The sequence below is a fragment of the Hyperolius riggenbachi genome, chromosome 1 (genome assembly GCF_040937935.1).
Source record: "Hyperolius riggenbachi isolate aHypRig1 chromosome 1, aHypRig1.pri, whole genome shotgun sequence".
NCBI lineage: Eukaryota > Metazoa > Chordata > Amphibia > Anura > Hyperoliidae > Hyperolius > Hyperolius riggenbachi.
The window spans coordinates 303107006-303122198 of NC_090646.1; the positions used below are offsets into that span (position 1 = coordinate 303107006).

Below are 15193 nucleotides of genomic sequence, written 5' to 3' on the forward strand. Positions count from 1 at the left end.
TACTGATGATCCTACATCTGCCTTAACCACCATATCTCGAATACACTTTGCTCTCTTATAAGCCATCATCGGTGGTTGACTAAAAGCTGGAATTTCTTTACTCAAGGATGATAGGACATACCTGTGTTTTCTTACCAAGGAAGCAATTTGGTTAGACAGTGTATTAAATGATGTAGCAAGGACCATCCTATCATTGCCCTCTGTTGATCGACCTGCTATTGGAGACAAAAGAGAACTACGACTCATTCCTGCTACCTCATTCCTCAAACGGCGTACCAGATTAGGGGGATATCCTATGTCAATACATTTTCTAGACATAGCTTCTAACCGACAGTGTGAAGTGTTAGGGTTGCTGACAATACGTTTTACTCTCATGAGCTGAGACTTAGGGAGCGATTCCCAAAGTCTCTTGGGATGAAAACTACGGAAATCCAACAACGTGTTGCGATCCGTAGGCTTACTATATAAGTCTCAGCTCAAAAGACGTCCCACAGGGGAAACATTTACATCTAAAAATGGAATAGTTGCATTACTTATGTTAGCCGTAAATTTGAGGGAGGAGGAAGCTTGTTGTAATTCAAGGAAAAAAACAATCAAATGTCTCACGTGTACCTGTCCAAATAATAAAAATATCATAGATGTAACGTCGCCAAATCAAAACAAAATGGCGGAACAATTCATGGGTATAGATCCAGCTTTTCTCAAAATTTTCCACAAACACATTGGCATAAACAGGAGCCACATTACTCCCCATGGCAGAACCTCGTAGCTGTAGATAAAAGTCATCCTGAAACAAGAAAAAATTCCTTTTAAGAACCATGTCCAACAGAGTCAAAATAAAAGTAATTTGTGCGTTGTTAACCTCAAGGTCTTCTAATAAGACATTCTTAATAGCTCGCAAGCCTTCCTGATGGGGAATACATGTATATAATGTCTAAAGTAATGAGTAGACAATTCTCATAGGGGAGTATAATATCTTTGATGGTATTAATAAAGTCAGAAGCGTCACGCAAATAAGAAGCCTGATTAGTCATATACTTCCGTAATACTCGATCAAGGAAAATTGCCACTCTACTAAAGACAGAGTCTGTGCCTGCCACAATGGGCCTCCCTGGTGGATGAAGGGGATCTTTATGTAATTTAGGCAAACAATAGATGACTGGAGTCACTGGTTGGTCATCATACAGATAATCAAATAATTTCTGATCAATTATCTCATTGCCCAGCGGCGGCTCCAGCTTCAGAATTTTGGGGGGGCTCAAAAGGGGCACAATGGCTGGCTGGCGGGGCTCAAGGGGGAAAATTGCGGCGTGCAAAGCGCACCGCGGTGACGGGAGTGGGCGTGGTCATGACAACATGTGGGCGGGGCTAACTGTAATGTAGTTGTACCAGCTAATGTAGTTACATAAAAAAAAATAAAAAATGAAGTAAATGTAAGTAATGACAGACAGCCTTTCAATAGTAAATGCACGTAATGACAGACAGCCTTTCCCCAGTAAATGCATGTAATGAGAGACAGCCTTTCAATAGCAAATGCATGTAATGAGAGACAGCGTTTCACCAGTGAATGCACATAATGACAGACAGCGTTTCCCCACTAAATGCACATAAGAGACAGCCTTTCACCAGTAAATGCATGTAATGAGAGACAACCTTTCACCAGTAAATGCATGTAATGAGAGACAGCCTTTCACCAGTTAATGCACATAAGAGACAGCTTTTCACCAGTAAATGCACGTAATGACAGACAGCGTTTCACCACTAAATGCACATAAGAGACAGCCTTTCACCAGTAAATCCACGTAATGAAAGACAGCGTTTCACCAGTTAATGCATGTAATGAGAGACAGCCTTTCACCAGTAAATGCATGTAATGAGAGACAGCCTTTCACCAGTAAATGCATGTAATGAGAGACAGCGTTTCACCACTAAATGCACATAAGAGACAGCCTTTAACCAGTAAATGCACATAATGAGAGATAGCCTTTCACCACTAAATGCACATAAGACAACCTTTCACCAGTAAATGCACGTAATGAGAGACAGCAATTCACCAGTTAATGCACATAATGACAGACAGCGTTTCCCCAGTAAATGCATGTAATGAGAGACAGCCTTTCAATAGTAAATGCATGAAATGAGACAGCGTTTCACCAGTTAAAGTGGACCCAAATTAAAAATACAAGATTTCAGAAATAAAATCTATTTTCTAAATTATAATAATAAATAGCAGCCTTTTTTCAGCTGCATGATGACAAATATAAAATATTTTACATTTATTGGAGGAACCCCTCCCTTCCTTTCAAATTGCCAGGATTTTTCCAGCAAACTGGTGGAGTAGATGGTGTCTGGCAATGGAGGAATTGCTAAAGGCTGCCCCCAGTATAACCCTAGTTATGAAAAGAGAAGGGTGAAAAGCATGCACTGAAATGATCATAGGTTTGAAGGAGTGTTTATTTATCTTTGTATGTGTCAGAGTGGTGCAACTAAATATTTTTAATTAAAAAAATGTTTGGTTTGGGTCCGCTTTAATGCACATAATGACAGACAGCCTTTCACCAGTAAATGCATGTAATGAGACAGTGTTTCACCAGTTAATGCACATAATGACAGACAGCGTTTCCCCAGTAAATGCATGCAATGATATAGATGTCCCCAGTATATGTAGCCAGGGGTATGTGTGCCCAGTATATGTAGCCAGGGGTATATGTGCCCAGTATATGTAGCCAGGGGTATATATGCCCAGTATATGTAGCCAGGGGTATATGTGCCCAGTATATGTAGCCAGGGGTATATGTGCCCCGTATATGTAGCCAGGGGTATATGTGCCCAGTACATGTAGCCAGGGGTATATGTCCCAGTATATGTTGCCAGGTGTATATGTCCCCAGTATATGTAGCCAGGGGTATATGGCAACCCTGCGGAGGGGGGGGGGGCTTTTGCAGGGGCTGACAGCTTGTCAGCTGGGGCTTAAGCCTGGGTAAGCCCCAGTGTAGCGCCGCCCACATGGCTTCTTCAAGTACAGATTTAAGATCATACAAATAACCATAAGTCGGATCACAGTCAAGCTTACAGTACACATTAACATCACTGTTGTCTTGATTTCATTAACATAATCAACCTTGTTCATGACAACAGCAGCACCCCCCTTATCTGCACTCTTAATAACAATAGATGAATTATCTTTAAGAGTACTCAAAGCTTGTTTTTCTTCCTTTGTGATATTATGGTGAAAAAATGGTAGCATACCTCTCTTGAATGAAAGTTCCAAAGACTCAAAATCATGTTTAACTAACTTAACAAAGGATTCAATATGGACATTATCAGCAGGAGGTTTATGGGAGGAGGGTAGTTTTAAATTGAGATCTGAACATGTAAATAATGTATGATGTCTATCTCTAACAATATTAGCAGACTGTTTAGATTTGGACCAGTAAACCTTCCATCATAAATTATTCTAAAAAAGTCTGGAGTAGAAGTAGGACTAAATGACAGTCCCCTTGACAGTACAGATAACTCACAATTTGATAACGTATAATCCGATATATTTACCACAGGTGAACTACCCTCTAACTGCGATCACGCCTGTAATAGTTGCTCTTGATCGGTTGAGGACCTTTGATTCTGGATCTGGCTCCTGGGCCTCTCGGACGATTCTCTGTGGACCTAAAAAAAGAGGAGCCGGAAGCAGATGAGCCAACTGAAGAGGTGGGGTGCTCCCGTCGGTATTTGGGTACACGTTTGCAATGTGTTTGTCTTGGATATTCCAAACCACCATAAGATGATTTTTCTTTTTGCTGCCATTTGTAGACAAAGCCAGTGGTATAATCTTTTGAATCGCGAACACATTTTTCTTTTTTAATAACTTCCAAATCTTTTCGATAACGATCAAGTCTAACTCCTAATTCTAACTCCCGCGGGTCACGCGCTCTTCCGTGGGGCACCCCGTGCGCGCTCCCGCCACTGGCCGTTAGCCAAGCGATCAATGAAAGGGATTATAGATCCCTTTCACTGATCGGACCCCCCTGGAGAAAAGCCGACAGCGTCTCTTCAGACGCTGTGGCTTTTCTGAGCTCAAAAAGTTCCTGGTCTTCATTCTTGTGGCTGGATAGTGTAATGGTTAAGGGCTCTGCCTCTGACATGGGAGACCAGGGTTCGAATCTCGGCTCTGCCTGTTCAGTAAGCCAGCACCTATTCAGCAGGAGACCTTAGGCAAGTCTCCCTAACACTGCTACTGCCTATAGAGCGCGTCCTAGTGGCTGCAGCTCTGGCGCTTTGAGTCCGCCAGGAGAAAAGCGCTATATAAGTGTTTGTCTTTGTCTCTTTGTCTTTTTCTTCCTGGGAGCGAAATCGATCGCTCCCAGGACTTTTTGACTGTGGCCATCTTGTGGCCAAATAGTAAAACTACACCCAAAAGCACTTTACATTAAACAAATACATTTTTTAACATTTAAAATTAGCTGTTTACCTTCCACATAAAAAATACCCAAATAAAAGTTTTAATTAAAAAAAAATTTTTTTAAAAAAATACAAATAGTTACCTAAGAGTCTGAACTTTTTAAATATGCATGTCAAAGGAGTATATCAATATGATTTATTAAATTATGGGCTTTTAAATAGTGATGGACGCAAATTGAAAAAATGCACCTTTATTTCCAAATAAAATATCGGCGCCATACATTGTGATAGGGACATAATTTAAATGGTGTAATAAGCGGGACAAATTGGCAAATAAAGTACATGGGTTTTAATTATGGTAGCATGTATTAATTTCAAACTATAATGGCCAAAAGCTGAGAAATAATGATTTTTTCCATTTCTTTCTTAATATTCCTGTTAAAATGGTTTTAGAATAAATTACTTATCAGCAAAATGTATCACCCACAGAAAGCCTAATTGGTGGTGGAAAAAAACAAGATATAGATCAATTCATTGTGATGAGTAGTGATAAAGGTATTAGCAAATGAATGGGAGGTGAAAGTTGCTCAGATGCAAAAAAAAATGTCAACCCTGTGGGCTTAAGTGGTTAAGTCGAATATCTAACGATTCACTCTCCAGATCAGGCAACTTCTTATAGATCCACTCAATATACAAGATATTGTCCAATGAAGATTAATTAAGAATCCCTTCAAAACGTGTCAAAAATTCAGTATCGTCTTCAAACAAAAAAGGATGAATCTGTAAACGGCCCCCTCTTGAAATTCGTGATACTCAGCTAGGGTCTCTCCGTGCAAATCCAGATCGATAATATGTTTCTTTAATTTCTCCAATTCCTCAAAATCACAAAGACTAGTGGTACCTTCAGATAAAAACTGACAATGGCCTTTAACTTTGCTTAATATATGTTGAACATCATCCGCCAAATAAGAAATAGTAGTATGGGATTCCTCCACAAGCGTATTTAATTCCTTTGAGGTCATTTACACAGCAAAATATGTAAATAATCACAAAAAATTCTCCCCAGTGGTATAGACCAGTAGTTATGTATTGGGAGAGCACAAAACCAAAAAAAGAATCCCTGTAGGTGCACCACAAGCACCACAACAAGAACTAGTTCATAATCAGGGATATACTGAAAACACAGGAAACCAAAAATTAGCAAAAATACTTTTTCTTTTTCATTTTCCAAAAAGTGCAGAATTTTGTGTATAAGAGCTTTAATCACATAGTAAAGTGCATATAACTGGTTGAAAAAGGCAACAACATCGATTTGTTTCGGGTTGGTGATCCTTCTTCAGGCCTTTATACATACAGTGAACATCTATAAAGTATAAAAATACAATACAATTAAAAAACTGTAATACAATCAAAGCTATAAATGGTAATTAACCTTTAAAGAGAGAAAAACACCAAAGAAGTGTAATTTGAATAGAATAACACCCCATGCATACCAGCGTGTAGTAGAACATAGAGTGAATGAGGTGACACCCCACATAGACTAGAGTGCACTATAATAGATAAGTAAAGGATGAACATCTATAAAGTATAAAAATACAATACAATTAAAAAACTGTAATACAATCAAAGCTATAAAAGGTAAAAAGGTAATTAACCTTTAAAGGGACTCTGACCTCTAAAAAGAAAGGAAATTGGTACTTACCTGGGGCTTTCTGCAGCCCACCGTAGGTCGGGAGGTCCCCCGGCGTGGTCCTGGCTCCTCTCCCGGTCCCTCCGCCGCATACCGCACCGGAGTTCCCACTTCCCGAACGGGCACTCTTTTCGAAGCGAAGGGAAACAAGCAGGACAGTGGTTCCCATGGTAATGGCGATGTTTATAGCCGCTACAGGAAGCAGATGTCCTGCTTCCGACCCTCCTTACAGCAGCCATGGGACACGTTGCTGTAATACAAGATACTGCAAAGAGGAGAGGGGCTACTGGGAAATAAAGATGAAGCGGCCGCCAGCTCAGAAGTAAGGTAACAGGGGCGGCTCCCATGGGGAGGGGGGATCGGAGTGGGCTATACTGGGGCAACTATACTCGCTATACAGGGATACTGGGGGCAACTATACCTAGATACCCTATACAGTGGGCACTGATACCTGGCTATCTACCTACCTATACACTCCAAATGGGGGGCTCCCGACGCTAAATTCAGTTTTGCGTCTATCACTACTTACAAGCTTATAATTTTAAAAAATATTAGTAATACACCCTCTTCAAAGGGCTGTAAATCTGCGCAGCCGCACCAGCGCCTAAGCAAACTGCGCAGGCGTATGATTTTTAAAGCGCCAATTGTAATCGCCATCAGATAAGGCAACCCTGGGGAGGGTCGAGGACTGTAATGAAGCCTGGATTTAGATAACAGAGTGCCAGAAATGCTGATAGTCTGCCCTGAGGTCTGCAATTGCAATTAGGTAAATAACTTTTTTATGATCTCATCCTTTAAGGCCTTATTCACATTTTCCATATGTCTCCATGTCAGCACGATCGGTTTAAGCCCCGCCCCCTCTAACCATAGGACCTTAAAGAGAATCTGTATTGTTAAAATCGCACAAAAGTAAACATACCAGTGCGTTAGGGGACATCTCCTATTACCCTCTGTCACAATTTCGCCGCTCCCCGCCGCATTAAAAGTGGTTAAAAACAGTTTTAAAAAGTTTGTTTATAAACAAACAAAATGGCCACCAAAACAGGAAGTAGGTTGATGTACAGTATGTCCACACATAGAAAATACATCCATACACAAGCAGGCTGTATACAGCATTCCTTTTGAATCTCAAGAGATCATTTGTGTGTTTCTTTCCCCCCTGAGGGGGGAGTGCATAGCAGAACCACAACACTGAAGAACTTGGCAGCCTTCCAGACACAGGCTGACAAGTCTGACAAGGGAAAGATACATTGATTTATTACAGAGACTGTGATAGTACAAAGTGCTGCAGTAAGCCAGAACACATTAGAATAGCTTTTGGAACTTGTAGGATGATAAAAAACAGGATGCAATTTTTGTTACGGAGTCTCTTTAATATTATAAACTTCTCCCGGTAACTCCCCCCTCTAGTCTTTTGTCCTCGCATCACCTCACAGACCTCCATGGAGCGGTGCAATGCTTGGCAAGTTACAGGATTATTTTTCCCAGCTTCTTACCTTTCCACATAGGTTGGCCTCTCCTTTGTGAAGTAGGAAGATTTCTCCCAATTAATTATCCACCCTAGGTCCTGTAGGAAGTCTATTGTTGTATCAATCTGCTCCTTTACCTTATCAGATGAATTACCCCAAAACAAAAAATCATCAAGGTAACCTACAATGTTAACCCCTCTTTGTCCAAGTACAGACAGGACTTCAGACATCACTTGAGTGAATAACCATGGGGCTGAGGACAATCCAAAGGGTAAGGGCTGGTTCAGACGGACGTTTGGAGGCGTCGCGTTCGTTGGCGTTGCGTTCGTGATGCGTTCAGGCTTTCAGCAGCGTTCACATTGCGTTTGGATGCGGTCGCGTTTTTTCTTCCCCTAGGGGGACATTACCCGTCGCGGTTAACCGCCCCTGGAAGCAACATGTAGCTTCCAGGGGCTCCTTGAACGCCAGTGAAAATTGGGACCCGAACGCCGCGTTTGTGCAAACGCGCGTAAAAGCTTGGTACAAACGCTCCCATTCACTTGAAGGGGAGCGTTTAACGCCAAGCCCTGAACGCTGGCAGTAAACGCTCTGCAAACGTCCGTCTGAACCAGCCCTAAAGCATTACATTGATAATGTCTTACCTCTGCCTCCATCTGTAAGGCAAACCTTAGAAATTGTTGCAAAGACAGATGTATTGGCAGGTTAAGATAAGCATCTTTTAGGTCTAGGGATGCTAGATAATCATTCTTTTGCAAAAGACGGATTACCGACTGGATGTTGTCCGACTTGAATTTTCTGTACTTTACCATTTGATTTAGTTGTTTTAAGTTTAGTATGAATCGAAAAGTCCTCTGTGGCTTTTTTACCAGAAAAAACGGGGAATAGAACCCCTGTTCTCTTTGACATCTCAGAACCTCTCGAATCACCCTTTTTTCTAGTAGGGAGAGAACCTCTGTTTGGAGAGCTAAGAATTTTTCTAGATCCTTCGGGCCGGGGAGTAATGCAGAAGTTGGTTGGAGGAAGTTCGCTGAATTCTATTCTGTAACCTTCCAATATTACTTTTAGTAACCACTGGTTTGCGAACTGAGGTTGCCACAACTCGAAAAAATTTGCCACTCTCCCCCTGACTGGGATCCTGGCGTCATTGTTTATCTGTTTTTTTGGTTGAGGAAAAATTGGATCTGGGTTTCTGTGATCTATAAGGGGCCCATCTTTTACCCTTAGAGGACTTAGGATCAGGTTCATACCTAGATGAGGGACGAAAGGGACGTTTATTCTGAAAAGGTCTTTTCTTGACTGGAAAATTCTTTATCTGCTGTTCTGTCTAGAGTATCATCCAGCTTTAAACCGAACAGCAAACCCCCTTCACAAGGTATACCACATAATTTTGACTTCGAAGAAGTGTCCCCATTCCAAGTCTTCACCCAGACTCCTCTCCTTGCTGAATTAACCAATGCCGTGGTTCTAGCCGTTAGCTTAACAGTATCATCTGAGGCATCAATTAGATAACTGGAAGCATTCAAAACTTTAGGAAAGTCATTCAAAATTTCCTCTCTCGGTACTCCATTTGCAATCTTATTCTGTACATCCAATGGCCATGTCTTCAAAGACCTGCTTACTGCTGGGGAATCTATGGCAGGTTTGAAAGTTAAGGAAGATGACTCCCATGCTCTTAAGACATTAACCATTTTTTTTATCAATTGGACCTTTTAGATTTCCAAAGTCTTCAAAGAGCAAGTCAGTTTTTCTCGACACCCTTGCAAAAGATGGATCCAATTGAGGCAGATTTCCCCAAAAAAAACCTGATCCTCAGGACTGAAAGGATAACGTTTAGATAAGGCTCTGGGCCAAAAAGCCCTCTTTTCTGGATTATCCCATTCCTTCTTAATCATAGTTTTTAGTGTATTATGGACTGGGATAAACCTAGACTAGGGGCCAGCCAAACTCTCATACATCCAAGGGTGTCAAGGATTTCTGCTCAGATTTAATACCCATTGTCTCATGCATGGCTATTAATAAGTCTTTCATTAGTTCCGGTGAAAATGCAGGTTTATCAGATTTACATAAATCATCCTCTTCATCTGAGATCTCATCAAAAGGGGAAATCTCCCCCCTCTGAAAGATCGGAACCTTCAATATCGTTTTCTCTTCTATGTCTCTTGGTAGTAGGAGGCACAGGTGGATGTACAGAAATGCCAGGAGATGAAGGATTAGTAACTATAGGTATTGAATCTACAGTAGTACTGGTTCCAGGATTATCTGAAGCAGCTGAGGTGGTAGAGGCAATAGCAGAATCCTTAATTTCTTTGATAGCTGTGGACATTTCAGCCCGCATCCAGCCCATCAAATCTTTAACCACTTCAGCCTACAGCTTCGAAAATCTTATGCATCCGAGCAATGTTCACCTCCCATTCATTCGCTAATAACTTTATCGCTACTTATCAAAATTAATTGATCTATATCTCGTTTTTTCCGCCACTAATTAGGCTTTCTTTAGGTAGTACATTTTGCTAAGAGCCACTTTACTGTAAATACATTTTAACAGGAAGATTAAGATAGAAATGGAAAAAAATCATTATTTCTCAGTTTTTGGCCATTATAGTTTAAAATTAATACATGCTACAGTAATTAAAACCCATGCATTTTATGTGCCCATTTGTCCCGCTTATTACACCATTTAAATTACATCCCTATCATAATTTATGGCGCCGATATTTTATTTAGAAATAAAGGTGCATTTTTTCAATTTGCGTCCATCACTATTTACAAGCTTATAATTTTAAAAAATTCAATAAGATACTCTCTTGACATGTATATTTAAAAAGTTCAGACCCTTAGGTAACTATTTATGTAGTTTTTTTTTTTATTGTAATTTTTTTTATTTATTTTTTAATACAAAAATGTATTTGGGTAATTTTAGTTTGGGAGGTAAATAGCCAATTTTAGATGTAATGTAATGTATTTTTTTATTCAATACAGGTATGTGGGTGCAGTTTACTATTTGGCCACAAGATGGCCACATTCAAAAAATTCCTAGATGCGAACGATGTCGCATCTAGGAACTAAAAAGAAGAGAAGAAGTTTCCTGGGGGCAGAAATACCACGCTCTCTGATGAGAAAGCGTCGGTATTTCTGCCGGGGACTTAGATCGGTGAATGGGAATTATATTCCCATTCACTGATCGGGGGGGCAGCGGGAGGCAGCGGGAGCACGCGCGGGCGCGCGCCCGATCGCGTGCACCACACGGCTGCAGCACCACTGCCTATCTGGACGGATATATGCGTCCAGATATGGCGAAGTGGTTAAACATAACAGGAGATTCATCTTTGACAAGCTTTTCTGTACAATGGCGACACAACGTTTTAGTAGATGAGTAAGATAAATGGCTGTTACAAATGGCACACTTTCTTTCAGTTTTGCTAGATCCATGCTGGCTGGAGTGAGCAGAAGATCTGTCAGACCTCTCACATTCCTTAGCTTTATCAGACTTATATTGTCTTTTAGGCTAAAAGACATAATAAACAATAACCAGTCATTAGATAACTCCCTCCAGATAGAACATACAGGTCCTTCTCAAAAAATTAGCATATTGCGATAAAGTTCATTATTTTCTGTAATGTACTGACAAACATTAGACTTTCATATATTTTAGATTCATTACACACAACTGAAGTAGTTCAAGCCTTTTATTGTTTTAATATTGATGATTTGGGCATACAGCTCATGAAAACCCAAAATTACTATCTCAAAAAATTAGCATATTTCATCCGACCAATAAAAGAAAAGTGTTTTTAAAGCAAAAAAAAGTCAACCTTCAAATAATTATGTTCAGTTATGCACTCAACACTTGGTCGGGAATCCTTTTGCAGGAATGACTGCTTCAATGCGGCGTGGCATGGAGACAATCAGCCTATGGCACTGCTCAGGTGTTATGGAGGCCCAGGATGCTTCGATAGCGGCCTTAAGCTCATCCAGAGTGTTGGGTCTTGCGTCTCTCAATCTGCCACCCATTGTATGCAAAACAGCGCTTACCTTCAGAGATCAGCTGTATGCTGATCTCTAATCACCACCGCGGCCCCTGCCACCCGGCTCAGACCTCAGATCACGCGGGACGCCATGCGCACGACTACTGGTTAAACCGGAAGTGACCTTTCTCCCATGCGCGCGACTGCGCGCATAAAGCCGCTGGCACCAATGGAGAAGCCTCCTACACGCTGCAGGGCTCCAGACTGTCTCACTGAACAGCCGTTCCTGGAGCCCTGGAAAACGCTGCCCCTGCCGCCTGACACCCCTGGAGACCTCTCCCACGCATCCCATCCGGGACAGGAAACTGAGGTACTGTAGCCTGAATGTATCTTATGTACTGCTGCCTATTGCTTGTGCAAATCTTTGTTTTAACAGTTTCCTGTCCACGGTGGGGAGGGAGACAGGTCTCATCCAGCGGTGCTGTCTGAAATGACGTTCTGGGATATATATACAGTGGTGTGAAAAACTATTTGCCCCTTTCCTGATTTCTTATTTTTTTGCATGTTTGTCACACTTAAATGTTTCTGCTCATCAAAAACTGTTAACTATTAGTCAAAGATAACATAACTGAATACAAAATGCAGTTTTAAATGATGGTTTTTATTATTTAGTGAGACAAATAACTCAAAACCTACATGGCCCTGTGTGAAAAAGAAATTGCCCCCTGAACCTAATAACTGGCTGGGCCACCCTTAGCAGCAATAACTGCAATCAAGCATTTGCGATAACTTGCAACGAGTCTTTTACAGCGCTCTGGAGGAATTTTGGCCCACTCATCTTTGCAGAATTGTTGTAATTCAGCTTTATTTGAGGGTTTTCTAGCATGAACCGCCTTTTTAAGGTCATGTCACAACATCTCAATAGGATTCAGGTCAGGACTTTGACTAGGGCACTCCAAAGTCTTCATTTTGTTTTTCTTCAGCCATTCAGAGGTGGATTTGCTGGTGTGTTTTGGATCATTGTCCTGCTGCAGCACCCAAGATCGCTTCAGCTTGAGTTGACAAACAGATGGCCGGACATTCTCCTTCAGGATTTTTTGGTAGACAGTAGAATTCATGGTTCCATCTATCACAGCAAGCCTTCCAGGTCCTGAAGCAGCAAAACAACCCCAGACCATCACACTACCACCACCATATTTTACTGTTGGTATGATGTTCTTTTGCTGAAATGCTGTGTTACTTCTACGCCAGATGTAACGGGACACACACCTTCCAAAAAGTTCAACTTTTGTCTCGTCGGTCCACAAGGTATTTTCCCAAAAGTCTTGCCAATCATTGAGATGTTTTTTTTTTAGCAAAATTGAGACGAGCCTTAATGCTCTTTTTGCTTAAAAGTGGTTTGCGCCTTGGATATCTTCCATGCAGACCGTTTTTGCCCAGTCTCTTTCTTATGGTGGAGTCATGAACAATGACCTTAATTGAGGCAAGTAAGGCCTGCAGTTCTTTAGATGTTGTCCTGGGGTCTTTTGTGGCCTCTCGGATGAGTTTTCTCTGCGCTCTTGGGGTAATTTTGGTCGGCCAGCAACTCCTGGGAAGGTTCATCACTGTTCCATGTTTTTGCCATTTGTGGATAATGGCTCTCACTGTGGTTTGCTGGAGTCCCAAAGCTTTAGAAATGGCTTTATAACCTTTATCAGACTGATAGATCTCAATTTCAGTACTTTGTTCTCATTTGTTCCTGAATTTCTTTGGATCTTGGCATGATGTCTAGCTTTTGAGGTGCTTTTGGTCTACTTCTCTGTGTCAGATAGCTCCTATTTAAGTGATTTCTTGATTGAAACAGGTGTGGCAGTAATCAGGCCTGGGGGTGACTACAGAAATTGAACTCAGGTGTGATAAACCACAGTTAAGTTATTTTTTACACAAGGGGGGCAATCACTTTTTCACACAGGGCCATGTAGATTTGGAGTTTTTTTTTCTCACTAAATAATAAAAACCATCATTTAAAACTGCATTTTGGGTTCAATTATGTTATCTTTGACTAATAGTTAACGGTTTTTGATGAGCAGAAACATTTAAGTGTGACAAACATGCAAAAGAATAAGAAATCAGGAAGGGGGCAAATAGTTTTTCACACCACTGTATATATATATATATATATATATATATATATATATATATACACACACACACACACAAATTTTAATATAATGTTGTATTATTATTACAGCAGATGCTGTAGAGATGGAACCGGATCCGCAGTTCCCTCAGGATTCGAGCATGCCAGTTAATGAGTAATAGGTAAGAAGCTAGTATGTCTCTGCTTCTCTCGTTAGGTTAAAAGAGTGCATCTGACTGGCTTGTTACTGCCTTTCAGCAACAACGGACGTAACCAGAGGAATCAATCAAGATCAAGGTCAAAGTCGAGATCAAGAGGATCTTATAGAAATTACTCATCTTATAAGAGCACACCAATGTTACATGCAGCTAGAAGAAGCTTTGATGTTAGAAGAAGCATTGATGTTAAAACCTCCCCACGCATCCTTCACTAGAGTCATGTGCTGTATATATATATGTATATGCTTACTTATGTACTATACTGTACCTGATTGTATGTGTTGAACCATTGCGCATATGTGTTTGTACCACCACCGACCCTGTATGAGCCAAAAATAATTCCGGGTACAACCCCCGTTGTACTTGGCGAAATAAATTATTCCAATTCTGAAAAACACACAACAGTAGAAGCAACACGTCTGTGTGTGTATGAGGCCCAATTTAGTAGTGATGCATATTACAAGCCACACAGTATTGCCCTCTTCACTGCCCACCATACCATTACATAGGTAACAAACAGAAAAAAACACAATGATACAAGGACATATCAGATTAAAGGGACTCCGAGCAGTGCCTGTGGGTATGCCTTTAAGCATACCCACAACTAATTATATCCTCACACCTACCAGCATGATGTTTGTAGTTAAATCCCCCTGGGTTCCTTGTATTTCATTGCATTGCACTGAATGGAGCTGCCGACACTGGGGAAAGTGTCATCCTGCATAATACAATGCTGAATAAAGAATCCAAGATGTCGGCTGCGATTTCGATCGCGAAAACTAAAAGGCGTAGGGTAGCAGTTTGGAAAGAGGAGAGAGCTTCAAAATGATATGCATCTTTCCATAGTTACTGCACTGCTCGGAGTCCCTTTAATGTCTTTAGAACAGTCAACTTACTTTTATCTGCTTGAGTTTTCTTTAAAAATTAGTCCCATAGCTCCTCACTGAAGTATGCAGCTATATTAGCCCACACCAGATTTGTCTTGGAGGTGTCCTTGTAGTCTGGATGCTTCATGTCGTATATATCCGGGTGGTCCTGGATCTTGGTGATCAGCTCCTCCGTGTAAAACCAGCTTTTGCCACTCATCTTTCCTTTTTTGCTGTGTTAGGCCTCTTTGTAAACAGGAAGTGCAGGCTGACCCAGAACACTTCACATTTAAATACTGCTGAAAGAAAACATGCACACACAATCACTGCATAAAGCTTTTTTTTTTTTGTGAGCGTTTAGCGCTTTTCCTATACCTTCCATTAGACCAAAATCGCTCCAAAAATGGTACAGGCACCGCTTTGCGGAGCGTAAACGGGCGAAATGCGCTGATATTAACCTTCTCATAG

At 41.0% G+C, this 15193-nt stretch overlaps 1 long non-coding RNA gene across 1 annotated transcript in view; it reads left to right on the forward strand.

Annotated features, from left to right (window-relative positions):
* The window catches only part of LOC137509023 (uncharacterized), a 140395-nt gene extending 126159 nt beyond the window's left edge, over positions 1-14236 (forward strand). Inside the window, exons 2-4 of the long non-coding RNA XR_011020486.1 lie at positions 3558-3708; positions 13753-13823; positions 13900-14236. This is a non-coding gene — a long non-coding RNA (uncharacterized lncRNA). The remainder of the gene's footprint in view (positions 1-3557; positions 3709-13752; positions 13824-13899) is intronic.
* The last annotated feature ends 957 nt before the right edge of the window (positions 14237-15193 follow it).